The 27,818-nt window shown below is 38.4% G+C and overlaps 1 long non-coding RNA gene across 1 annotated transcript; it reads left to right on the top strand.

Moving 5' to 3' along the window:
• The first annotated feature begins 129 nt into the window (after positions 1-129).
• LOC117656096 (uncharacterized) lies at positions 130-27,589 on the top strand. The gene is made up of 3 exons (XR_004588883.3): positions 130-1,115; positions 24,236-27,134; positions 27,246-27,589. It is a non-coding gene; the product is annotated as an uncharacterized LOC117656096 (long non-coding RNA).
• The last annotated feature ends 229 nt before the right edge of the window (positions 27,590-27,818 follow it).

Below are 27,818 nucleotides of genomic sequence, written 5' to 3'. Positions count from 1 at the left end.
GGCCCTTTCAGCCTCCGTAGGGCCTCCAAGGGATTGGGAAAGGCTGTTTTTGCCCTTCCCAGATGCATAGAGAGGATCTGGAGCCAGGTAAGAAAGAAAAACAGGCCTTCCCCACTCCCCCAGGCCCTCCAGAGGCAGGAAACAGCCTATTTCCCTACTTCTGGTGGGCCCAGAAGGCCTGAAAATCAGCTGGCCAGCACGCGCATGCACCCCAGAGCTGAGCTGGTGTGCCCACTAATATGGCTCTGCGTGCCACCTGTGGCACGCGTGCGATAGGTTCGCCATCATGGTTCTAGGTTATGGATATTGTTCTTTTTAGCAGAGAAGGAAGTTGAAGGTTTCCAGCAATGGGGGAAAAAATCCAAACTGATCTATAATGTTGTGCCCCTCGTTAATAGTTTCTTATTACCAACTATTAGTCCTGCAATATTGATTCATTGAATAAGCCTTTTTTAACAACTCACTTCTTAATTTATCTATTTTCCAATTGACTCTTCACTCAAGTGAACTTATGTTACTTTAATGTTGATATGTAGATGCTTTCTTGTTAGTTTCAATAGTATTCAGATGCAACAATAAACTGTGGTTTGCTGTTATAAGCTTTAGGCTTAGAAACAGGAAGATCAGAAATTTCACTGCAAGGTTCTTCGTAAAATTATAACATGAGATTCCATAAAACATGATAAATTATGTTTTATGCAAACAATCTTAATTGTACACCAAGCCATGGTGCTTATAGAAATTTAATATTCCTATATCTGGATCAAACCCAAAACAAAACAAAACTGCATTCTCTTGCAAGCTACAAATTGAAAAGGAGAGACCTGCAGATCTATTTTAGCATGAAAATAAAATGTGCCTAATTTAGGTTTACCAGATGTCTAGCAAAAGAAGGATGTGTCCTCACATTCTCCATCTAGCAGGCATAGCCTTGAAATCAAATATTGTTGTGCTTTTTTTTTTAATCTCTTGGGGGTAATTGGGGAGAGGGGACTGTTTTCACAACATTAGTCATTGAAAGTTTCATGGGCCTCTATAAATTAATTTTTTGTTTATTTGTTTCCCTGGTCCTGTCAGCATTCCAAGCACCGATTGAAAGCAGAACTGCAAGACAGGTAGATTCCTCAAAGAACATGTTTATTGGATACATCATATCAGCATATGACGTTTACGTGGTTTTCACCTAATTAAAAGCAAAAGTTCTCCCTCCCAGATGTCACCAGTCACATTGTCCAATGAAAGTAGTTGGCAGGCTGCTTGGTCACTTCTCTCCTCTTTTTACAGCCACCTGTTAAGATGATCTTGGTTCCCACAGGCAAACTTTTTGTTTTGATGGTTAGCTGGTCTATCTACTGCCCCCTCCCTTCCCAACTCAGGGTTTGTGGCAACTATGAGGCAGCAAAAGATGGTTTCAGCCAGGTTTGCTTCAGAGTTGACAGGTCCATAGGCAGACTTGGCAGCCTAGATTTATGTTATTTATTTCTTGATTCAGTCCAGACCCTACATACCTATATATGTTCATTGTATGTTGTGGCCCGCCAGCAGAGCTGGTGGCAGACTCAGATGATGAGGAGGTTGGGAAGGAACTTGGGCCAGTTCTGGAGTCTGGGGAAGGCTCTAATGGATGTTTTGTATTGGACGTAGAGATAGAGCCAGAGCCGTCCAACAATTCCCAGGCATATTGGTCTATTCACAGGAGAATAGACCAATATCCCACGGTGTAGCCACATTGCAGACTTCCTATTTCCCTGGGATTCCCAAAGCTTTTGAAAGAACTAAGTTTTGTTCTTAAAAGGAAACTGCAAAGTACATAAGACAGCTAATAGCATTAGTTCAACAAACCACAGGCACACCAAAAAGGCCATACTCATAAAGTGACATCATTACACAAATGCTCCCATTCTGTGGTTGTAACATGATATCTAATTGAAGAACATAAATCACAGTGTGTGAGTAATATTGTCATGCCTGTTTTGTGATTTGTCCCCAGCTCTAACAATGAGGTTCTTCGTGGGGGTAAATGACTAATGTTTAATGATGGGATGCAGATAATAGTGACAGATTTGCATGATGACCTCATCCTGAGCATATTGTCATTTTAGTGTCATTGTGGATGGCTGCAGGTGCCACTATTCTAAGCAGTTGTTGTCTTTCTGATAAAGTTCTAAACAGATGACCCCTTCAGCATGGAATAGTAGTAAGAAAAAGATTAATATTTATATCTAATATGATTCATCCTACTTTATGCTTAATTCTGGTAGATAGCAATGCCTACAATACTGTACTAGTTCCTTGATTAAAGTCACCAATCATAGCAAACAAGACACTTTCAGTGGGAAAAATGATGCCTGAACTTCCAGGTGTATTTAACAAGAAATGGGCATTTAAAAATTGCTCAGCATATCCCTAGAAAGTAATTATGATGAATGCTTAGAATTATTATTCAACAAGATCTGTAGTGCCACAGATTGCCCACATTGATTTTAAGTATCTCAGAAAACTTGCTGTTAGGCTTATTCAGATCCAAGGATAACTTTCCCCCAGGGGATAACTGTTGCAACAGGCAGATGTTGCAATGAAGGGTATAGAAATCTGCACTGTTATTGCTACCATTCTCATTAAATAGTGATTGAAAGCAGGGGTAGGTTCTACTTACCTTTACTACTGGTTCGCAACGGGATAACGCAAACTGCGCTCGCTTCGCTTGCGTGCGCGCCTTGCTTCTGTGCATGCATAGATTGCAGATGATGACATCCGGGGCAGTGGGTGGTTTTTCCGAACCAGTCTGAACCGGGGGCAACTCACCACTGGTTGAAATCATGTGTGAGCTATATGTAGCTTTATTTGAGTATAACAGAGGCAACTAGAAGTAACACCATTATACTATCACATACTTTTGTCTTGGAATTCAGCCATGAATTTACTAAATGCCCTTGGGCAATAAGACCACACTGATATTAGTTTTCCACATGGAAACTAGAAATAGTAATGTGAAAGAGGGGGGGGATCTCCTAGAATTTTTCTGAGAAATAATGAAATAACATATACAAATGTCTTATAAAACATATTTTGCATACTTGTGTTTTACTGAGCAATTTATTTTAAATTGTGTCAATCCACTATATTTTAAAAATAATATAAAAGATTAAGTAGGATATAAAGACAACCAAAAAACACATGACAAAGAAAATCACAGTATTTTTTTCTTTAAAAAAAGGAATAAACTGCTTAAATTTCATTTTGACCAGAAACGTTTAAAAAAGTCTTATTGCTGCAAATGATAATAGATTGAACAAATGAGCTTTAAAGAGTGGAGCTCCCATCTCCAAGAATCTTAAGAAAGAAACTGATACTTTAATTCTACAGTGCAATATTACACTAGTAAATAAGCACCTATTTAAAATATTTATGTACAGTTTCCTTAACTTGTGCATTAATCTATTGAGTTACTGTTAGTGAAACTATGATACTCTATAATGAGATCAGCTATGGAACAGAGACTTAACAGAGTATTACTCTGAGAAGTAATTCTGTACTGCCAGAAAACAAATTATGCTGCTGAGCTAAATTATGGTTACTGTTACGTATCTTTTCTTTTATGTACACTGAGAGCATATGTACCAAGACAAATTCCTTGTGTGTCCAATCACACTTGGCCAATAAAAAATTCTATTCTATTCTATTCTGTTCTGTTCTGTTCTGTATATTATGGAAAACTTTGTTTGCATAATGTAACATTTCTGAAATCAGGTTGGTATCTTAGCCATTCATCTGTTTTTTTAAAATGTGTATTCATGACAAAATAAATGCTCATTATAAGCGATGTTGAATTTGTTTTTATTGAGAAATTAATTAACTAGATTGGCAATATGCCAAGTATTCAGTGGTCTTAAGTTGTTGTAAAGTTAAAGTTACTGTTAGTCACTTTTTAAACTAGATCTTGTTCAACATCTAAGACATGTCCGATTCTTCGCAACTTCGCAACTCCATGGACTATAGCAGTGATGGCGAACCTTTTTGGCATTGCGTGCCAAAAGTCTAAGCGTGCGTGCGCTGTTGCGCTCCCGCGTGCTGGAACCCATAATGCAATGCGCGCCCCCATTTACGCATGTGTGCACGACAAGCCCCACGCTCCCTCTACACATGCGCCCACACTGTGCATGCATGCCCCCCAATGTGCCCCCCCCACTTTTTCCAAGTGGGCCGGCATACCTCTTACCAGAGGACAACTAGGTACCGGCCAGTTCCCTGGTGAGATAGCTGTTCCCCGCCCGGCGCATGCTGCTGCCAAGATGGCTTGGCTGATGATCAGGCAACTCCAAAGTTTTCTGCTAAATGTGTTCGTTACCTTGCCCGTCTTCTTTCCCTGTTTAAAAGAGTCGTGCTTGTAGGGGGGAGAGATCTGACTAAAGAGCTGTGCTTTAGCTGTGCTAAAGAGCTGCCTCCTGCCTTCCACGATCTCCAAAGTTCTTCCCCCATGGAATCTCAGTTTTTTCCTGCCTTCCACAATCTCCAAAGTTCCTCCCCCATGGAATCCTAGCTTCCTCTTTCCTTCCACGATCTCCAAAGTTCCTCCCCCATGGAATCCTAGCTTTTTCCTGCCTTCCACGATCAACAATTTTTCTCCCCCATGGAATCCTAGCTTTCTCCTGCCTTCCACGATCTCCAATGTTTCTCCTCCATGGAATCCTAGCTTTCTCCTGCCTTCCACGATCTCCAATGTTTCTCTCCCATGGAATCCTAGCTTCCTCTTGCCTTCCACAATCTCCAACGTTTCTCCCCCATGGAATCCTAGCTTTCTCCTGCCTCCCGCGATCTCCAACGTTTCTCCCCCATGAAATCCTAGCTTTTTCCTGCCTTCCACGATCTCCAAAGTTCCTCCCCCATGGAATCCTAGCTTTCTCTTGCCTTCCACGATCTCCAACGTTTCTCCCCCATGGAATCCTAGCTTTCTCCTGCCTTCCACAATCTCCAAAGTTCCTCCCTCATGGAATCCTAATTTTTGTGTTGCCTTCCACGATCTCCAAAGTTCCTCCCCCATGGAATCCTAGCTTTTTCCTGCCTTCCACGATCTCCAAAGTTCCTCCCCCATGGAATCCTAGGTTTCTCTTGCCTTCCACGATCTCCAAAGTTCCTCCCCCATGGAATCCTAGCTTTCTCTTGCCTTCCACGATCTCCAACGTTTCTCCCCCATGGAATCCTAGCTTTCTCTTGCCTTCCACGATCTCCAATGTTTCTCCCCCATCGAGTGCTAGCTTTCTCCTGCCTTCCATGATCTCCAATGTTTCTCCCCCATGGAATCCTAGCTTTTTCCTGTCTTCAACGATCTCCAGCGTTTCTCCCCCATGGAATCCTAGCTTTTTCCTGCCTTCCATGATCTCCAAAGTTCCTCCCCTGATTGAGTGCCTCCTGCCTTCCATGCCTACTCAGATCTTTGCAGTTTCTCCCCCCATCGAATGCTAGCTTTCTCCTGCTTTCCTGCCAGGAGAGGCATCTGCAGAGGGTAGAGCCTGCAGTGATCGGGGAAGGCCTTGCCTCTGTTCATGCGCGACAGACCAGAAGACCAGCTGGCCAATTGGAGGTGCACGCATGTGCAGTGGACCTTGGGCTGGGGCGACGGCTGGCGTGCCGGTAGAAAGGGCTCTGCGTGCCACTTGTGGCACGCGTGCAATAGGTTCGCTATCACGGGACTATAGCATACACGTCCCCTGTCCTCCATTATCTTTTTTATTATTATTATTTAATTTGTATTTATCTCCTGGGGTTTTCCCAAATTCATGTTCATTGATGACACTATCTAACCATCTCAACCTCTGCAGTCCACTTCTCCTTTTGCTTTCAATCTTTCCCAACATCAGAGTCCTTTCCAATGAGTCCTCTCTTCTCATTAGGAACCACAGTATTTGAGCTTCAGCTTCAATATCTGTCCTTCCAAAGAACAGTCAGGGTTGATTTCCTTTAGCATTGACTGATTTGATCTCCTTGCATCCAAGGGATTGTCAAGAGTCTTGTCCACCACCACAATTTAAAAACATCAATTCTTCTCTACAAGGTAATGTTTCTGCTTTTTAATACGCTTTCTACAGTTCTACAGAGGAGTGATTGAGTCTGTCATCTGCACCTCTATAACTGTCTGGTTTGGCTCTGCAACCCAACAAGACTTCAGAGGATAATTAGAACTTCAGAAAAAACAATTGCTACCAACCTGCCTTCCATTGAGGACCTGTATACTGCATGAATCAAAAAGAGGGCTGTGAAAATATTTACAGACCTCTCACATCCTGGACATAAACTGTTTCAACACCTACCCTCAAAACAATGCTATAAAGCACTGCACACCAGAACAACTAGACATAAGAACAGTTTTTTCCCGAATGCCATCACTCTGCTAAGCAAATAATTCCCTCAACACTGTCAAACTATTTACTAAGTCTGCACTACTATTAATCTTCTCATCGTTCCCACCACCCATCTCCTTCCACTTATGACTATATGACTGTAATTTTGTTGCTTGTATCCTTACAATTTATATTGATATTGTTTCCTGATTGCTTATTTGTACCCTATGACTATCATTAAGTGTTGTACCTTATGATTCTTGATGAACGTATCTTTTCTTTTAGGTTCACTGAGACCATATGCACCAAGACAAATTCCTTGTGTGTCCAATCACACTTGGCCAAAAAAAAATTCTATTCTATTCTATTCTATTTCTAGGTTTGCCATTGCTTTCCTCTCAAGGAGCAAGACTCTTTTAACTTCATGGCTAGAGTCACCATCTAAAGTGATCTTGGAGCCCCAGAAAATAAAATTTTGACACTGCTTCCATCCCCCGCCCCCGGGTACTATTTGCCAGGAAGTGATGGGAACGGATGCTATGATCTTAGGGTTTTTTTTGTTTGTTTGTTTTTTTTTAATGTTGAGTTTCAAGCCAAAAACTGGATCTAAAAAACTTCACATCTTTTCATATTAATCACAGTGAAATGAAAACAAATATCCGGTATTCATTGTCTGTAAAAGTTATATAACATAAAATGATATTGTTTGGACTCTCCATACAAGTTTGGTTTTTCATTAATTATGAGCCCATCGTTATTTCTTCTCTCCAGTTTGGCATCCTGTACATAATTTGAGGAGAGAACAAGTAACTGAAAAAGGAGAGTAATAACAAGATTTCAAAAGCAGTGTTCTTTTGCTAAAAGAATTATATTATTATAACATTGAGGATGAAGTGGAGTGATAGTGATCTACCATCAATAGCAAAGTGAAGAAACAGTGATACGTTTTTATGGCTTCTTTTATTTTGCTTCGTTACTTCTGTTCTTGAGGTTAGACCAGTGATGGCTAACCGTTTTGCCATCATGTGCCAGGAGGGGGGGCGGGGGAGGTTCACACACACATGTGCCCACACCCATAATTCTATGTACCACGCCTCGTGCATGCACGCGCAAACCCACCTCCCCCCCGGCTCCTGGCATGCGATGGCCCGGTAGGCCCGTTTTTCTCTCTCACCTGGCTCCAGATCCTCTATGCATCTGGGGAGGGAAAAAACAGCTTTCCCCACCCCCTTGGAGGCCCTCTGGAGCCTCTCTAGGAGTCTCTGGAATCTAGGGACAGCAAAAAAGTCACTTCCTGTCCAACTGGAAGTTGGGAAACGGGCTGTTTCAGACCTCTGGAAGGTTTCCAAGGGGGTGGGGAAGGCAGTTTTCACCCTCCCCAGACGCATAGAGAGGATCTGGAGCCAGGTGAGAAAGAAAAATGGGCCTTCCCTACCCCGCCCCCCAGTCCCTCTGGAGGCAGGAAACAGTTTGTTTCCCTACTTCTGGTGGGCCCAGAAGGCCCTAAAATCAGCTGGGCAACAAGCACATACGCGCCAGAGCTGAGCTGGCGTGCCCACTGATATGGCTATGTGTGCCACAGGTTTGCCATCATGGGGCTAGAGAATTGCATCTCAGATGGAAAAGTACCAAGAGAGTTGTATTTCAAGACCAATAGAGATTAAACAGATTTATTTGAAAATTACTTAAAGTTAATTTACCAATTTAAGAAGCTGTTTTTACTGAGACAGATCATTGATTTAATTAACTCTGATTGGCAACAGATCTTCAGGAAGACTTCCTCGCTTCCCCCTATCTCTATCTGAGGATGACAGGGACAAATCTGGTATCTTGCTAAGCACCTGTTTTGTTACTGAGTTTTTGCTTCTCTTAAGTAGGTTAAACTTGTTCCATGGATTCACAGTTGACGGTATAACTACAGAAGATGATTGTTTGAGTTGGGTATCATTTGGCAAACTGATAATGTATAATCTTTGAAGAGAAACATACTATTCTTTCCTCAGATTTCTAATGGGTGCTATACTAATAATGAAAATTCATGAAAATCCTTGTTTGAATGAAAGCAGTTCCACAGTGATGTGAATCTCCTCATTTCTATGTCATGATGTAAAGTGACTCCTCAAGGCAAACTGGGCACCTCACATAGACCTATTAAAACTATGAAGTCCTATGAAGAGACATAATGAACATGAAATGCTTAATGTGTGATGACTGAGTGAATATGTGCCATTCTTTCACTTGAAAGAATGTCTCACTGAAGAAGACCAAAATTTATCCTTTAACATTCTAGAAGACAGGATGCAAAAGATGGGTTTAGTTATAGGAAGAAAAATTCTGGTTGAATATTGGGAAAATAGTCCTAGCATTAAAAGAACCTCAACAGTGAAACCAATTCCCCAGAAAATTGCTGGGCTCTTTCTCACTGGATCTGTTCAGACAGAAACTGAACTGTCATCTATCATGAATATTTTAATTTGGATTCCTGCATAAAACAGGAATATTATACTAATGCAGTTCTATGCCAGATATAGTAGAAATCAAAGTTCCATGAAAGCACTAATATTATGAGAAAAAAATTAGAGATATTGAATTTATTTAATGCTGTTTATCTCACAAAGAATAGCTAAAAAGCTCTGTTATCTGAAGAAACTGTAACTCTGATCAAACATCACCCTGATTTGATTTGATTATGATGAAGGATTCCAGTTTATACGGAAACTTTTGTGTATGTGCAAAAACTATTTTCTACAGATCATGCTTTATCCTGAATGAACAGCTTTTCAGTTAGGTCACCAATGAAACTAGGCGAAGGAAGGGACTGTTCACTATTCTTTGTGCATTGCATTGAACATGTAAAGGTAAGACCTGACATAAGGCTTATGTTATCTGTACATTTTTTTAAAGTTCTCCTGGAATGAACAAGTCTGCAAATCATAAAAGTAAATATGAACTCTTGAACACTTTGGAGAACCTGATATTTGCATTTGTGTACAATGTGGAAAATGCAAGAAATCAAATGAGGCTGGAACTGCTACTATAATAAAATTCAACAAGATGGAGAAAAATATTTATCCTTATTTGATTGTATAAGCAAAGAAAGATGACAATTATTTAGGTTTCTGAAATTTATACTTAAATTTATATTATATTAATTTATATATTATATTAAATACACTTAAAAAGTATATTTGGATTTATAAAAAAGAAGATTAACACATATCTACTTTTAAGAATGTCAAATAATTGATGCAACTAATAAATAAGGTCTCCTATGACAGCTTTGTCTTGGAATATATTAGAAAAACTCCTTCAGAAGACAGATTTTGCAGATATATTATGGAAAGATGCCTGAAGTTTTCCATTCTCTTTTTTATATATATAGTTTTATTTATAGTTTTTTCTTTAACATCCATAGGTGCTTGGTGGACAAAGTGTTGTCTGGGTCAATATATTTTACACACTAATAATAATAGTAATGTTGTTTGGATATACATAATCTTTCAACTTCTAACATTTGTGTATACGTAGTAGTTATAATGTATTCTATTCTATATCAGTATACATAATACTATTTTCCCAATTTCTAACTTCTACCTCTTTTTTCTAACTCTTAATAAAATAGCCACCCTATTAAGAAGTATTCTATATTTATCCATCATTTCTTGCCCTTTTTAGAATTTCAACTCTTATTGACATTTTGGTAAATCTTTCATGCTTCTCCCTTGGGATCTTGTAGCTCCTTACATCACATTTATTTAATCTAAGTATTTCATCTGCCACAATACCTATCTCTTTTTGTTGGATCTCTAGAGTACCCATCCGTAGTTCTTTCATCATTTTTAAGAGAACTTTCTCTTTAGTCTCTCTTATATTTTGAACTCTTAAAGGATAATCTGTCTGTTCCGTTTTAAGAATTATTATTGTCTCTTCCATATTTTTATTCACTTGTGTCATTTTTGGATTTATCTCCTCTATTCCTTCCTTCTGGTTTCTCCTCTATTTTCTGAATTTTTTGTTCATTTTTTATTATCATCTGCTGGGGGTTTTCTAGTCTCACATCTTTATCCTGTATCAATTCCATCATCTCCCTATGATACATTGCAGGGGTGAAATGCTCCCAGTTTGGACCGGATCGCCCGATCCGGTAGCGATGGCGGCAGGTGGTTCGGAGAACCGGTAGCAAAAATCCCTGCGCGCCCCCTCCCCATGCCCAGCTGAGCCGTGCGATCATCAGAGGCTGGTTTTTTTACTTTTAAAAGCATTTTTTCTACAACCTCTTCACCCGAAAAAAATGCTTTTAAAAGTAAAAAAAAAAAACCTCTGATGATCGCGCGGCTCAGCTGGGATCGTCAGAGGCTTCTAAAAGCTTTTTTTTTCTCTGCAACTTCTTTGGCTTTTACCAGCTTCCTTAGATTGACACAAGACTGAAGAATTTAGAAGCAGAGTGGACGTATGGAAAGCTACAAAGAACCAACACTGGATGGAACCAATGGAGGAGCTGGCATCTGAGTTTGACAAAAGGTGGGAAGTATAGAAATCTCTGAATACACTGTGCACAGATCCAACAAGATCCAGACACTCTGAACAAATGGCTTCTGCCCTTTGCAATTGTGGTGACATGCAGACAACAACACATTTGTATTCCTGCCCTTTGTGTCCCAATCAGTGTATACTGGAGGACCTCATGGCAGCACAACAGAAAGCAATTAATGTTGCTAGTTTCTGGGAGAGATCTGTTTAATTTATAGATATTTTAATCTTGTATTTTATATTTTAATTTTTACATCATATAGTGTGCCTTATTTTAATTCTGATGCTTCAGACATGAATAAACTAACACCCAATAAACTAATGTTTTCCCTAAATTATTCTCTCTTCACACACACACACACACACACACACACACACACACACACACACACACCAATTGCAAATGACCAGCAGAGACAGTATATATGGTAAAGTTTGACTTGGTTGAAGCTATGGAGGAGCACTTTACAATTGTATGAGAAAAAAGAATATCTCCAGAGAAAGGAGAATGGGTTATTACTTTGCAATTATAAAGATGATATTAATTACATTAAACAAATATGGAGAAGAGGTGAAGGATTCTAATATTGACAAAATACCTCACAAAGGGCCTGGTTTTATTCTTTTAAGAATTATTTCAGCAGTTCATGACAATTGCGCTATTTTGAAAAACAGCTTGGAGGTGCTACTTTACTCAAGTTTTTGTCGAAACAAAGCAACTTCCTTAAGATCCAGATAACCATTCTTCTTAGACCAAGCATATCCACCAATGAAAATCTTTCCCACTGCTCCGTCTTCCTTTTATTTTGCTCCATTTACAGTCAATTCTGAGAATTAGCTTCTTTCTTTTACTATAAAACAACAAGTAGGGACTATTTTCAGCAGCAAATTAGACAGTTTCATGCTAATAATTTAGGCTTCAAATGACACAATTGTTTCACATGAATTATTCAGAATTTTTAAAGAATGTGCAAAAGAAAAATATTGCAATTCTTCTGCTGATTAAAATTCGCTTCAGTTCCACAATATTCTCATCAGTCCATTTGTGTATGAGAGATGTTTCAATGATTAAAGAATTCAGAGATTAAAGATTTTTCAAGTTATTCAAGAATATTATAAATATTGACAGAATGAAACTTAATATGTTCAATAACGTAATTGTATGGGGAACCTGTAAAAGCAAAGACATTATAACCGCTTTGTCTTCAGCACAGCAAATTATAATTGATATGTTGATTATTTGAAAGAATTTGTTGTTATTGAAGTAATCTGTCTTGCTGTTACTATCTTTTTTTTACAAAAAATAAACTTAGGGGAAAGGGGAATAGAATGGAATCAGTGTAAATAGTAAAATAATTCTAATTTTTTATTCTTTATAAGTAGTAAGATTTTGCGGAGATTATTGGTGCAAAATAAAAGGAAATTTTTAATCCTATCCCTGTGTGCACCTAATCCCATCCCTCCTGTTCCCTTTGAAAAGACTTGGCTCTGTGCTCCAGCCTGGGATCCTAATGTAATGGAGCCCTTCTTCTGGTTCTGTTAAATGCTGATTTCCTAACTGCTAGGATTGTGTGTTTTAAATATTTTTTTACATTTTAAGTGGCCATACCTATCTGATTAATTAAGTAATTAATTCTTGTGGAATATTGTTAATTAGGAGTATCCTTTTCCTTCCCTGTAAATATTTTTTAAAAAATTAGGGATAGAATGATCCTGAAGGGAAAAATAGAAAGAACATTCTGCCTGCCTAAGCAGCATAAGGAAAGACAGAATTAGAATGTAGAAAGAAATAATGGCAGATAAGTAAGAGTAGGGGTTGTAACCAGAGGACTTTGGGCTCTGCCCTTAAATTGGGAACCAACACAGCAATGTAACAAAACATGGGAAGAATATACAAGGTCCAAAACAGCTTGAATGGTACTACTATTCTGAATCAGGATCAAACGAGTTACAAGTTAATGGATGCAGAGTCAGCTGATTATTCATCAAGATAAATATAAAAGAAAGTGTAGAAGAAATTGTAGAGGAAAATGGAACCTTTTGGAGCTATGGAGACAAATGGGGCTATTTGGGGATTTCAGGGCTATAGAGTAATCCAAGAAATGGAAAAATATCAGAGGTGAAATGCTCCTGATTCGGACCGGCTCAGGTGAGTAGGTAGCGATGGCAGTGGGCAGTTCAGAGAACCGGTAGCAAAAATCCCTGCCCCCACCCCCCCATGCCCAGCTAAGCCGCACGATCATCAGAGCCTTTTTTTTCTTTTAAATGGCTCTGACGAGCCAAGCTCTGACGATCCCAGCTGAGTTGCCTGCTAACTGGTAGCAAAAATCCCTCCTCCCCCCACCCCAGCCTGCTTACCTTAGCTGCTGGTCGCAACGCCTGCCTTGCTTCGCTTGCTGTAATACCTGCAATCCATTGCATCAGCAAGCAACTGAATCTCCCTGCCTGCAATCAAGCTCATTGGTGAGCAGCTTTATCTGCCTTCCTGCCTGCCTTGCAGGGGTCTCCAACCTTGGCAACTTTAAGACTTGTGGACTTCAACTCCCAGCAAAGCTGGCTGAGGAATTCTGGGAGTTGAAGTCCACAAGTCTTAAAGTTGCCAAGGTTGGAGACCCCTGTTCTATTGGGTAAGTTTTTTTCCCCTTTGGGAGCTTTAAAAAAAATAGTTAATTGGGGTTTTTTTTAGTTGTTCTTTTTTTAGACCTAGCCATTTAAAGTTTAGGAAGTTTTAAATTTAGCTGCTTTTATATAAAAATAAAAATAAAATAAAATAAAATAATATTTGTGCAGCTTTCTGAGATTTAGTGTGTTTCTGTAGTGTTTCACTCTAACTACACAAACACACAAAATCTCACAAAGCTGTATGTGGAATTTTGTGTGTGTAAAGTGTGAAAGTTGGTTTTTTGGGCTTTTTGTGGCTGTGTAAGGTTCCTGCTTGTTGCAGGGGCCATTTGGGTCTGGCACAGCTCCTTTTACATTGTGGGTGAGCCAGTTGTGTTGTGTTGTGTTTTGTACGTTAAAAAAGGGCAAAGAAGTGACATTGACTTGGCCACGCCCACCCAGTCACCTTACCACCAAGCCATGCCCACTAATTAAGCCACGCCCACAGAACCAGTAGCAAAAAAATTTAGATTTCACCCCTGAAAAATATCCTGGGAAAAAGGCAATGAGACATAACTTCCACAACATTACCAAGGAAGCATTATATGGATGTACTCATCAGGAGCCAAGATTGACTCAAGGTTGCCTACTTTAAATAGTAAATCTCAATCAACAAGAATTGAAACATTTTGAAACATTTTAGCAGGCAATATGTTTCTCAAAATAGAATGGAATGGAATGGAATGGAATAGAATAGAATAGAATTAATTCTATTTAATTCTAAATTCTTTAATTCTATTTAAATTTAAATTTAATATAGTAAAACAAGAATGTTTAGTGGTAAAAATATGTATTTCTTCCTAGGCATCTTGACACGATATAATTTAAGAATATTACTTGCGATAGGAGTAGGAGAGAAGGTGAGAAGGGGGAAAAGAAGAGAGAAGTGGGGGAAAGGAAAAGGAACTAGGATGAAGTAGGAGAGGAGGAAGGAAAAAGTAGGAGAGAAGAGGAGGGAGGGAAGGGAAAGAAAGGAGGAGAAGAAGAAGGTTTGTCGTGGAATGAGGGAAGAAAGAGAAGAAGAGCAACTCCGAATGTAATTAAAATGCCTTATTTTAATGCTTTCTTTAAGGGAAACATCTATATGTAGGATTTATTATGTATAAGAAAATGTACATTTTCTATTATGTGGGGAGGGGGAAAGAGTGGGGGGGAGAAAATTGTCTGTATTTCTTATAAAACTTTTCAATAAAAAAAAAGAATATTACTTGTGATTTGAATACTCTAAGGAATTTTAAAGCAATGTTCCAGTTATCATGACAACAAGAGAAACCAAAATAGTTGTACCATCTGTTTTTGTATTACACACACACACACACACACACACACACAAAATTAGGGATATGGATATCAGCTAGATGCTCAGCTCTGAAAGAAGATAACTACACACCTCTGGTTAAAAGAATAAAACAAGATTTGGAAAAATGGGAGAAAGTGCAATTATCACTCTTTGGCAGGATAGCATCGATAAAGATGAATATCCTGCCCAAGTTACTATACCTATTCCAAACAATACCCGTCATCTTAGACAAAAAATTTTTCACAGAAATCAACAAAATTATTAGGAAATTCATTTGGGCTGGGAAAAAAACAAGAATTAATTTGCATTCACTACAAGACAACAGAAGCAGGGGAGGTTTCGGACTCCCAGCGTGGGAAGTATATTATAAAGCTGCCATCCTAGTATGGATAAGGGAATGGGTTAATTTAAGAAACAAAAGAATCCTAATTTTGGAAGAGCACGACCTACAAAAAGGGTGGCACGCCTTCTTGTGGGACAAAAAGAAAAAGGCCAAAACGTATTTCCATAGGCACAGGATAAGAGAAGTATTAATACAAGTATGGGAGGAAATTAGAAGAAAACAATACATGAAAATCCCAAATTGGCTGTTGACGATGGAAGCCATGATATACCCAAATACATTAGAGATAATTCTAATTATTATAATATATTTATAATTAGAATTATAAATAATTCTAATTATTTATTAGAATTTGATAGGACGGAAGAGGTAGTAAAAGAGTCAATGATAGCGTGGGCCAAAAATATTGGACATAATATAAATTTGGACGAATGGGAGATGATTTGGAATAGTAACTATAAATTAACAAAAGTGGCAACATACAAAGAAAACCAATATAAAATGCTATACAGATGGCACCTAGCGCCCGCAAGATTAGCAAAAATCTATCCAAATGTAAGCCCCAAATGTTGGAAATGTGGATGTCACCAAGGTACCTTCTTTCACATGTGGTGGTCCTGTCCCGAAGCGATGAGGTATTGGAGAAAAATTCAAAATTGGCTACAAGAATCAACCAATGAAAAATATAAAATGCTATACAGATGGCACCTAGCGCCCGCAAGATTAGCAAAAATCTATCCAAATGTAAGCCCCAAATGTTGGAAATGTGGATGTCACCAAGGTACCTTCTTTCACATGTGGTGGTCCTGTCCCGAAGCGATGAGGTATTGGAGAAAAATTCAAAATTGGCTACAAGAATCAACCAATGAAAAAATTGAATTGATACCTGAAACATTCCTCCTGGGAATACTAAAGACGAAATTGTGGTGGGGAAAGATATCTAATCATACATATACTCACTGCAGCAAGAATAGCTTACACCCAATATTGGAAAGGAAAGGACACACCACCAGAGCAACATATTATTCAGAAGGTTCTAGAATGTGTCAAAATGAACAAATTAACGTTAGAATTAAATGAGAAAGAAGACTCAGAATATTATACAGTGTGGGATGATTGGTACAGGTGGACTGATAATAGAATAAAGAATAGATAAAAGTTAATATAAATCTTAAGATACATATGTAAATTATGTTATATTATGATGAAAAGTAAAAGAAGAATCAATCTAACCTGTGTAGAAAAATAACACTGTCTGACTGATTGTACTGTATTGTATTATAATAAATTTCAATTAGAAAAAAAAAGCCCATGAGTTGGACCAGATAACATTATTGATGCTGAATGTCATAGATAGCAATGAAGGCTAAGGAATATGGCAGGGAGTAATTTCAAAGTTTATGTGCCACATCTGTGCATGGGCTCTGTATTTTTATTTTATTTTTTTCTTAGATTTTTGAAAAGCAGTTTATTTATTTTTTCAACTAAACTATGTTAAGTTGTGTTATGTTATTACATTGCATTATGTGTTGGACTTTAAAATAATGGGAAATTCTTCCAATGAGTTTTGGTAATTATAATTTAGGGATACCCTCTTCACAAAAAGGAGTTTTGGGGGATAATTCTTATTTGCCCTAAAGGAAAGCAATATGAATTTTAATTTTCCATACTAGTTGTTTGTTTGCTTTGAGTGGATTGTAATGCTGTATCTTTTGTTCAAGCCATTAAAATTGGGGATGAATTATTTATTTATAAAATATATATGGCCACTCATCACTCACAAAGTGACTGTCCTGTCCCAATCCACACCCACACAGAGCATGAGAGGAGAAAGCATGTTTATTTCATACTACCAACCATGAAATCTTTCCTCAGGTCCCAGTGCTGTGTAAGTAGTCTTTTAAAGTCCATTCCAAATGATCTGGATGTAACAAAGGCAATCTCTTCTGTGCCTAGGGCATAGGAATGGCAGGATAACAGCCCCACAACACTTGGGGTTCAAGACTTTGTCAAGGCAAATGCAGTTTCCATAGGTTCAAAGTGCACTGAAAGTCACATGGCTCCTGCAGCTCCAGGCATGATTAAAGCAGCTTGGGTCAATGGGTTCAAGGCACAACAAAAGCAGCACAGTCTTAATGAATTCAAGGCACAAGGAAGGCAACTTGACTTCAATAGGTTCAAGAAATGACAATTGCAACATGACCTCAGCACATTCAAGGCCCAATGAAGGTAGTTTGGTATCAATGGGTTCAAGGCACAACTATGGCAACATGATCTCAATCGATTCAAGGCAGCAAATCAAGAGTTCACAGATGAATAGATTGTGAATGGTTGTCTCTGACAACCCACACCCTCTAAACACCAAAGTAAATAGGCGACAACAGCGTGCCTCATTAGGAAGAGCAATGCTGCCTCCTCACAAGTAGCATCACTGACCTCTGTTGTATCTCCCTCCACTCAGCTCTGTGAGACCTTACAACAGTGGCAACTCTTCTTCTTCTCCATTGGTCAGCTGCAGCTGTGCCTCTTCTCTAGACAATATGGCCAGTGGTGATTCCCATTAATTGTTTGTAGCTGCGCTTCCCTGCCTGTGCAGCTGGCTCTTCATCTGGCTGCTCTCCTGGATTCTCCTGACATTCCTAGCATAGCCTCATCTATACCACCCAAACCTGCCACAGAGCCTTCTATGTCTCCCTGGTGTTCCCCATAGTCCCTGTCAAATGTCCCCAGACCCGGCTCTTCCTCACTGTCAAAGCCAGTGCCTAAGAGAACTATCACAGTGACTTTGGGCATCATACAACAATTAATTATATTAATTAGTTATAAATATGTGTGTGTGTGTGTGTGTGTGTGTGTGTATATAATTTAACATTTATATTTATATATAAATATAAATAATTTATATACGCACACACATACATACACATATATACATATACATACACACACACACACACACACACACACACACATATATCTTCTTAAATTTTCGCAGGTGTGTGTGTAAAAAGTTAAAATCTCGGGTGTTTTCCCACGTCATTATAAATTTGTTAGTTAAAATGTTTAAAATCCTGGCTAAGATTAACTGGACCGTTAACGCGCATTCAGGCTGCAGCTAGTATAATGAAGCATGACCCACAGCTTCTAAACTGATAATAAAGGCCCGAAGATGGCAAGGTAGAGAGCTTGTTGAAACGTTGCCTAACCTTAAAGTGTTGCTTAGGATTTCAGCCAGAGTTTTTGAAAGACCTTAAAAAGGTTTTTGTTTGGGAATTTAGAGGATTCTGAGCTGGGATCTTAGCCAGGATTTTAAACATTTTAACTAACAAATTTATAATGACGCGGGAAAACACTCGAGATTTTAACTTTTTACATATATATATAAACAATTATATATATATATACATCATTTTTTAAAAGAACTAGCTTTAAACAACCCTTTCTGAAATTACAAATCCAATGGTTTCCTTAAGAATGACCATAGTTGCTGCAATTCTTATCAATATTGGACTAAGAAGCAATAACAGTTTTGAATTTTTTTGTTCTATTCAGCATAAGGATTTTGGTGTGGGTATAATGTGTGGGTATTCACCTCTTTAAGGATTTATTTTACTGTAATATATAACAATAATGAGCAAAATAAAATAATGCCTGAAACAGTATTATCAGTATAATGTTTCTCAAAATTGTAATAAATACAAAAACAAACAAAACTTATAAAAATCCATTGCACATCTGAATGCATTGGATATTTTCATAACTACCAGTTCAAGTATGTCCCAATATCACTTATAAAGTCTTTTTAAACATAGAAATGTAAAAATCTTATGGCACTTGAGGTTTTTCTGCAGCAGTTCCACATGGCCGCAGCTGTGATGTGGTGAGATACGCATTTCTGTGACAGCCTATATATTCTGATGCATATTTACATATTTCTTAATCCACTCCATCCATCATGTGCCAGTCCATCAATATACCTGACCTAATTTCAAAATCCCTTCTGTTGCAGAAGCCACTGATATGCAGGATGCTTAGCGTATAGGAAAAACACTAATCCATCAGAGCAATAGAACACAGTACTAGGAGTGTCATCTTGTGTCGGGAGCAGCTGGAATTATTGCTTGCCTGGGTCACCCAAGGCATTTATAACTGAAAGGCAGGAATCATGTATGCTGCCAATATGGGCTACAAAAGACATTTCTATGCACAAAGCAAAGTGAGAATGTCTTTTTCAGTACAACAAATGGTTTCATTTATACCTTAATTTTTTTTGATTTCACTTTTGTAGTTTGCATAAATACATTTGATTGGTGCAATGAAGTACATTATGCTCAGTTGCACTGGCCCAGTCCCAGATGGTTAGTACTGGGTGAAGAAGGGAAAGAATCTATTAACATATACTGTACATGTAATTTGAAATAATACCATAAGACATTGCAGCTGGGGTTTTTTTGGTGTGTAAATATGTGTGTTGGGTAGTTAATTCACATAAAATTTAAGAGATAGATGTCAATCTTAGCATCTCATACTCAAAATGGGGGGGGAGGGGGGAGAATTTAAATAAACTAGATTTTAGCTTCATATCTTTGATGTAATTAAAAATTACCAGTCAAGCCAGTGCTTTGCCATACTTCTTCGTTTATTGCAATGGTACTCAAACTATTCTTCATTGTCTTCCTTCCTGTACTGTAAATATAAGACTATGGATTTTATATTTCTTTGGATAACTTTGATTCATTTGAATTAAATTTCCTCTTGTTAGAAAAGGCCAATTTTAGCCTGACAAAGTTTCATTAGAAACATTATTATCAGTCCTTAGCATCTAAGAGCCATGTTTGTTTTGGAATTATTGGAGCATTTCTCATCATAGCAGTATATGCAGTACGCCAGCTCATCATCTTTGCTACCAGTTGTTTTTAATACTTGCCAGGATTTTCCACCATTAACGGCAAAGACTCTGCTGACACTTTTGCATATTGTGTATGCCTAGAACAGATTTATGCAATTTTCAGATATTCTAGACATAGTTCTTCCATCTGTTTCATATCCTACATTCATATCCAAGTCCACAAAGCTATCTCTAGAAGCAGCCTCAAATGAAAGGAAGTTAGTTTAATCCCATTTCAACAATATGATGACTTTAATTTCCAGTCAAATGGCACCAATGAGATATAAACTGCAAAGCCAAACTTACAACTTTATAAATAGTAGTGATTTTTTTTTCTTTTGACAACCCTTTAATCCCTTTATTCAGAGTGAGTTGGGGCAAGTGAATGAAGCTGACATTTATTGGCAGGATGCCCTTCCTGAGGCCAATGTGGGGTTGCAGCAGATGTTTTCTCTTTGTGCCCTGATAGAGAAACAGCTGCCACTGCCTATGATTAAACTCTCAACCTTCCAAGTGGGAGGCAAGAGTCTTCACCACTAGACCATCATGCTGCTTATATAATTAGAATAAGGCTGATAAGATGATAAAATAAAGGGTACAAATATTAAGAAAGAAGTTTATAAATTGAGGACATTTGCTGATGATCTGGTTATATTTTTACAAGACCCAAAAAACAATATAGAATATTTGATGAAGAAATTGAATGAGTTTGGGGCTTTGGCAGGTTTCAAAATAAATACACAGAAAACAACAATGCTGATCAAGAATATGTCTTCTCAGGATATATTGAACAAAAAGTATTGAGAAAAAGATGAAATACTTAGGAGTTATGTTGACAAATACAAATATAAAACTGTTTCAACACAACTATGTCCCTCTTTGGACGGATATTAAACAGGACTTACAAAGATGGGATAAACTGCACTTATCATTATTGGGTAGAATCTCTATAATCAAGATGAATATTTTATCAAAGATGCTTTTTTTTTATTTCAGAGGTTACCAATACTTTAAGGTGACCAGACGTCCCGCTTTTGGCGGGACAGTCCCGCTTTTGAGCAATTTGTCCCGCGTCCCGCGGCGTTTTTAAAAAGTCCCGATTTTTCATTCTGCCTCCTGAGTCCCGGCTGCCTCCTGAATCCCCGCTGATGGCTAGAGGGAAAAAAAACTCTTTAAACTCTTGCCGCAGGGCTTCAAAGGGCCGACCTACAGCTGATCAGTGTTAAAAAAAAATGAATAGACCCATGCCTGCAAAAATAGAAAAAACAGCCCCTGTTAACAGCTTCCGCTAGGTTAATTAGCTGCAAAAAGCTCCAAAAAGTTCCTGGAGCAGATTTTTTTCCCCCTAGCTATACTGAAAACAAAGGCGAAAGCGAAACTAAACCTGCAACATGACAAAATGAGGCAGAGAGAGATTTCTTTCTTTTTCTTTTTCTTTTTCCTCACCAAAAAAGGTAGGTACAAAACTGCAAACAATGGGAAATTTTGGGCAAAAGAGGAGAGTTCAAGATTTTAAAACACAAAAGAAAAAAAGCTCTATTTAACTAGGGAATTGTAATAATTGAGATACTATTAATAATTGTATATTGTGTTGAAAGCAGAAATGGTTAAGTTGTGGTTTGGAGGAATATATGGGGGAAATTATTTGGTTTATTATTATTGGTAAATATAATTAATTGATTTGTAAGAAATTGGATTGCATGGAAATAATTGGAATATTCATGTTCATATTGATTAATATACAAAAAAGATAGTTGTATAACTAATTGATTTATATTAAAATGTTGAATTTGTATTAAACAACTGTATTACATAATTACATAATTAACCAATGTGAGGATGGATATAAAAATAGATGACAATGGGAAGGGGTATAATATAGAATAGAAGGGAAAAAATGAATTTGATTAAGATTAGAGATGAGGATGAAGGGTAATATTGTTTTTTTAAAAAAAATAGATGAGGAATAAATATGGCAAAAAGGAAATATAGAAATTGTAAATTTAATTGAAATGACTAAACGCTGTTTAAATTTGTGAACCAGCCAAATATTCTGTTCAAAGAAAATACATTGTATGTTTGTATGTGTGTTTCTAATTATTGCTATTTATTCATATTTGTTCTCTTTTATTCTTTAAAGTTTAACAATTCATTCTTAATCTTAATATCTTTATATTTGCTTGGGGTTGGCTTTCTTCCCTTTCATCTTTTTTATTGTACAGCAATCTTTCTCCTCAAACCTACCACCACTCTCTTTTCTTTCCTTCTTACTTTCTCTTCCCCCCACCCTCTTTTTCTCCTCCCTACTTCCTCTTCCTTTCTCCTTCTCCTCCTCTCTTCCTCCCTCTCTTACCCTCACTCCTACTCTAATTTCCATTCCTTCATCCCTCTCTATTACTGTATCCTTTAATGCATATGGACTACTCAGAGGGCTGAAAAAGTTATTTTTGACTGGTCCTCACACTTTTGACCAGTCCTTGAACTTACGACTGTCCTCACATTTTACATTTTTGCCCTATCTTGTCATCATGGTGAAGAGAAGCAGTTGTGAAATGAGTGACATGGTTGTTAAGAATGCTGCATGGGCATAAATATGAGGATGGTCATAAGTGTGAGGACCAGTCAAAAGTGCGAGGACCTGTCAGAAATGACTTTTTTCAGCCCTCTGGTTAGTCCTTTTGTGCATATGGACTACTCAGAGGGCTGAAAAAGTTATTTTTGACTGGTCCTCACACTTTTGACCAGTCCTTGAACTTACGACTGTCCTCACATTTTACATTTTTGCCCTATTTTGTCATCATGGTGAAGAGAAGCAGTTGTGAAATGAGTGACATGGTTGTTAAGAATGCTGCATGGGCATAAATATGAGGATGGTCATAAGTGTGAGGACCAGTCAAAAGTGCAAGGACCTGTCAGAAATGACTTTTTTCAGCCCTCTGGTTAGTCCTTTTGTGCATATGGACTACTCGGAGGGCTGAAAAAGTTATTTTTGACTGGTCCTCACACTTTTGACCAGTCCTCGAACTTATGACTGTCCTCACATTTTACATTTTTGCCCTATCTTGTCACCATGGTGAAGAGAAGCAGTTGTGAAATGAGTGACATGGTTGTTAAGAATACTGCACGGGCATAAATGTGAGGATGGTCATAAGTGTGAGGACCAGTCAAAAGTGTGAGGACCTGTCAGAAATGACTTTTCAGCCCTCTGAGTAGTCCCTATACACATAGCCACGCCCACCCGGTCACATGACCAGCTAGCCACGCCCACCCAGTCACATGACCAGCTAGCCACGCCCACCCAGTCACATGACCAGATATCCACGCCCACAAAATAAGCCACGCCCACAATGTCCCTCTTTACCAATGTTAAAATCTGGTCACCTTACAATACTTACAACTGACAACCCATTTAAAGAATGGCAGAAGCATATTTATAAGTTCATATAGCAAAGGAAAAAACAAGAATTAGATATATGCTACTGCAAGATGCTAAGGAAAGAGGGGGTTTGGTCTACCAGATATGAAACTGTATTTTGATGCATGCTGTCTGACCTGGATAAAAAAATGGGTGGGTCTCCAGAATAAGGTTACTTGAATTAGACGGCCATGAATTAAGGTTTGTGTCGGGCCTGCCTCCATTCAAAACCCAAGAAAGAAAACCCCCGACTCCATTGAAATAGAGAAGAGGTACTTTTACTGAGTTTGAAATGATAGCAGTGAAAGGAAAGCAAGATCTGAGTCAAAAGGTGCGAAAGTTACATATTGAAAGTTTCCCCAAATCCCTCCCTCAGGGACCCAGGCTGAATGTCCAATCCACGTCCCACATAGTGTCATGTGGGGCACATCTTCTGGTGTTTTTGTCCATCTGGAGTTCTAGGACAGTTGGCCTTGACTAGTTGTATAAACAACTCCATTCAGCAGCGCAGTAATTTTTGAAAGCAAACCTCCCTTTTAGTTCACATGGGCCTTCATCACATCAGCACACTTTCGAAACCCCAATGCCATGCCCCCCTTCCCCATTACTATAGCAGCCAATAGCAAGCAATCATCAAAGGGAAAACTCATGCTGGAGATCTGGCAGACAGTTTGGATGGCACAGCTACTTATGGTATGAAAGTAAAGTAAATGTTGAATTTAATAATCATTTTGTTTGCTTTCATCTCTCTTTGCCCTAGGAAGCAAACTACTTCTAAACATCTTGGGAAGAAAACTGCAGTTGCCAGGAGCTGACTGCAGTCATACAGTCAAGTGTATTGTAGTCACTTAATCAGCTCTCCAGCCCTCTGTCCTGCACGTTTAAGCAGTTTGGTGCGTTTTCCCCCATTTTCCTGCCACTGTGACTGTGACTGTGTCACGCAGGCAAGATCAGGTAAAGGGGACCTTGGCAGCAGCTGGATGTAGGTTTATTCCAAAAGAAAATAAAAGAGACTAAAAAAAAAAGAAAAATAAATAATCACAAAAGGCTGCAAGAGAGACGCTAAGAGAGAAGACATACAGACAGGCTGGGAAAGAAAAGAATGAGAGATGAGAGAAGCTGAGATGGGAGCCTTCCAGGAGGCTGGGGGCAGGACATAATGTCCCTTCCTCTCTCCCTCCCCTTCCTTCCTTACACTAACAAGCACCTGAGGCCGTGAGACTCTGCCGTTCGACTGCTGCACCTCCCCCATAGCCCCACAGCTCCTGCAACCTTGCACGCTGGCAGGCAGAAGTACCATGGTTTCTGATTGGCTGGTGGCTAACTGTCCCATGCAGCCAAAGACCTGGGACAAATGGTGTGTCAGTGAATGGGCCAGGCTGAAGGGCACGGGGCAGAGACCTATTGGCCAGGGCAAATGACTGGGGGAGGGCCAGTGGAGTAGGAAAGCTGGCTGTAAATGTGGGGAGGCAGGAGGCTGGAGGAGAAGACAACACAGCCAAGGATAGGAGGCTGAAGGTCCTGTTCCGATACTCGTTTTTTTCACTGGCATCCTAGGTATTTGCTACCTAGGATAGGTATACCTATCGCATACCCATGCATTTGATTTCTGTTTCCTAAATGGAGAATGTTGCATTTTTCTCATTTAAACTGCTTTCTGTTATTTTCCACTCATTTCCATATTTATCAAGAATCCAGATCTGCCTATGAACTAATTATTTCAGATTTAAAGTTTTGAACAGAAATGTCATCTATTTTAGGCACCTACTCGCCAAGAAGTATACAGTTAGGCTTAGCATTTGAAATGTGGGCCTCATGTTAAATTCATCTCATGGCATCATGTGCTTTCTAGAGAACATCTGTTCCATGTGAATACAGTTCAAAGTAATAAGCCACCCAGCATGAAATGCTTGTTCTTTGCTCTCAAGAGCCTCTAGGGAATCACTTTAGTGACATCGAAAAAAAATGTAAAGGCTTTATTACACTCATCAAGCACAATCAAGAAGGTACCTATATAACTTTACACTCATCAGGGTGGAATATACAGCTGCTTTCTGCATTGTACTATGGCCATGGGTGTATTCCCCAAATACTTTTGATATTGGATTATGGTTGTGATTTAATTTGGTTCTTTACTTCAATGAACTCTTCCAGAAGATTTATTTCTTGACAAAAGATTCTGGCAGTTGTCTCAATGTTCTTTTTAATGAACCATTTCTTCAGTATTTCATTACTTCCTTGCAGGTTTACTTTAGGTGTTTCCTGCTTAGTATTTTCCTGCTTAATATACTCAGACAGTATTTGAAAATACTGTCTGAGTAAATTCATGAACTGGAATAGGGCTTAGCAACAGGTCAGCCAATGAGGGCTGTTCGGTAACTGAAACCTAGTATTTGTTATATGGGATCATAAGAGACAGTTTGGAGCCTGGGTGTGGCTTAACTGTTCTATATATAAGCTTGAGGGCACTAGCTTCTCTCTCCTCCATTTTGTCATCTCCATTTTGTGCTTCCATTTTGTGCTGTGTTTTGTACTTGCTGTTTCTCTTCTCTACAACGTGGAAAACCTACAAGGGTATTGTATACCTTATGTGTTGTTTTGTATATAAACACATTTTTGAATCCTGCTTAATTGTCTTATAGTGTGTGTGCAACAAACTTTGACAAATACCAACCTCTTCTTTTAGCTTTTTACAATAGTTAATACTTGGCAGTTAATACTTGTTTAAATCCATGTGGTTTAGCTTTATTGGTAATGAATCAGCATCAGAATTGCTTCTTGGGATGGAAGGCAGTGAAACTCCAATCTATCCAGAGGGCATCAGACAGCACTTGATTTCAGCCAAAGCACAAATAAAGATTGGGAGCCATTGCTGTCAGCAGTGATTGTGTGTTTATTAGGAAAAGAATTAAGAGATGCTGAGATATATAAAACAACTATCGGCTAGAATTTACACAAGTAGCGCCAAGAGGAGGTTTAAAAATAAGAACAGAAAGCGGAAACACATTTTCACAAGAGGCTTGAAGGGACATTGCTTCAAATGGTAGGAAACATGAATCATAATCCATAATTCAGGACTAATAGATTATTAGATTTTTATGGGCTTCATAGAAATTGTAGCCCAAAGCATTCAGAAAATGAAGCGTTATTAAGTGCTACAAAATAGCATGTATGAAATAGTTGACATGGGATGTTCTAGAGCAGTTCAGAAATCCAAATGACATATAATGCTCAGTGATATGTATTTTTTGCATTAAAAGTGTTTATATTGATCCTTCAGTTAATGGATAATGCTGCTTGACTGCTACACATGTTTTAACACTTTTTCCACTTATTTCCTTACACATCCCAGGATGTCCAAATATACTGTAGTATATCTTAGTTTATCAGAGAACATTATGTCCAGTCTGATCTTTAAATTTCACTTTGAAGCTCCTGATACATTTATTCTTTAGGTTCACACATGACTTTATGAACACATTGATTCCTTTCTGAACTCTTACAGACCAGTGGTGGGTTGCCCCTGGTTCGAACCGGTTTTATAGAACCAGTAGTAAAACCAGTGGGAGGCTCCGCCCACCACCCCCGATGTCATCAAAACGCTTCTGCGCTTGCACAGAAGAGCGTGCATGCGGCCTCACTGCAAACTGGTAGTAAAGGTAAGTAGAACCCACCCCTGTTACAGACCTGCTTGATTCATATATTGCATCATCATTAACCCATCCATTTCAATTCCATCGCCTACGGGAGTAACCTCACTATTCTTCTAGTGACATCTCGGCAGCTCTATTTGTTGAACGGGAGCAAGTCACAGCTCTCCAATCAAGCAGTTTACCCACTTCTCTGCAAAATCTTAGTGAAGTTTATTTGCTTTTGGCTTCAGGTGCTACATGAACCTAGCAGTGATGACTTATATAAAAGTGGATTGAATTCAGTTTTCCACAGAAACCTTGCTCTGCTATTGAAGTAATAGATGTGTCTTAATTTTCTTTGCTCTAATTGTATATTTTTTTTCTTAACCAACTTGTTTGATGAACAGTTCCAGAAGCTTTCTATTGCCTTTTCTGTTAGCCAGATAAAGTTATTACCTGAATAAAATTTGAATTTGTTCTTATGATCAACATGGATTCCATTATTTTTAAAGGTACGGGGTGTGCTTAATATAGCCTTCAAAGCAAGAACCTACAAAGAAGAACATTTAATGTTGCCTTGCCTCATGTGATCAGATAATTCAAATTTCAATTTAGCTCTGAGTAACCTTTGTAACCTATTACAATATTTCAGATTGTATCTGTAGGATACATGTTCACATTCCACCAGACAAATATTTTACATAATATAGA

The sequence above is a fragment of the Pantherophis guttatus genome, chromosome 4, assembly GCF_059756535.1.
Source record: "Pantherophis guttatus breed Tessera chromosome 4, ASM5975653v1, whole genome shotgun sequence".
Classification (NCBI taxonomy): domain Eukaryota; kingdom Metazoa; phylum Chordata; class Lepidosauria; order Squamata; family Colubridae; genus Pantherophis; species Pantherophis guttatus.
The sequence above is the reverse complement of the archived record's forward strand: the minus strand, read 5'-3'. Positions and strand labels throughout refer to the sequence as shown.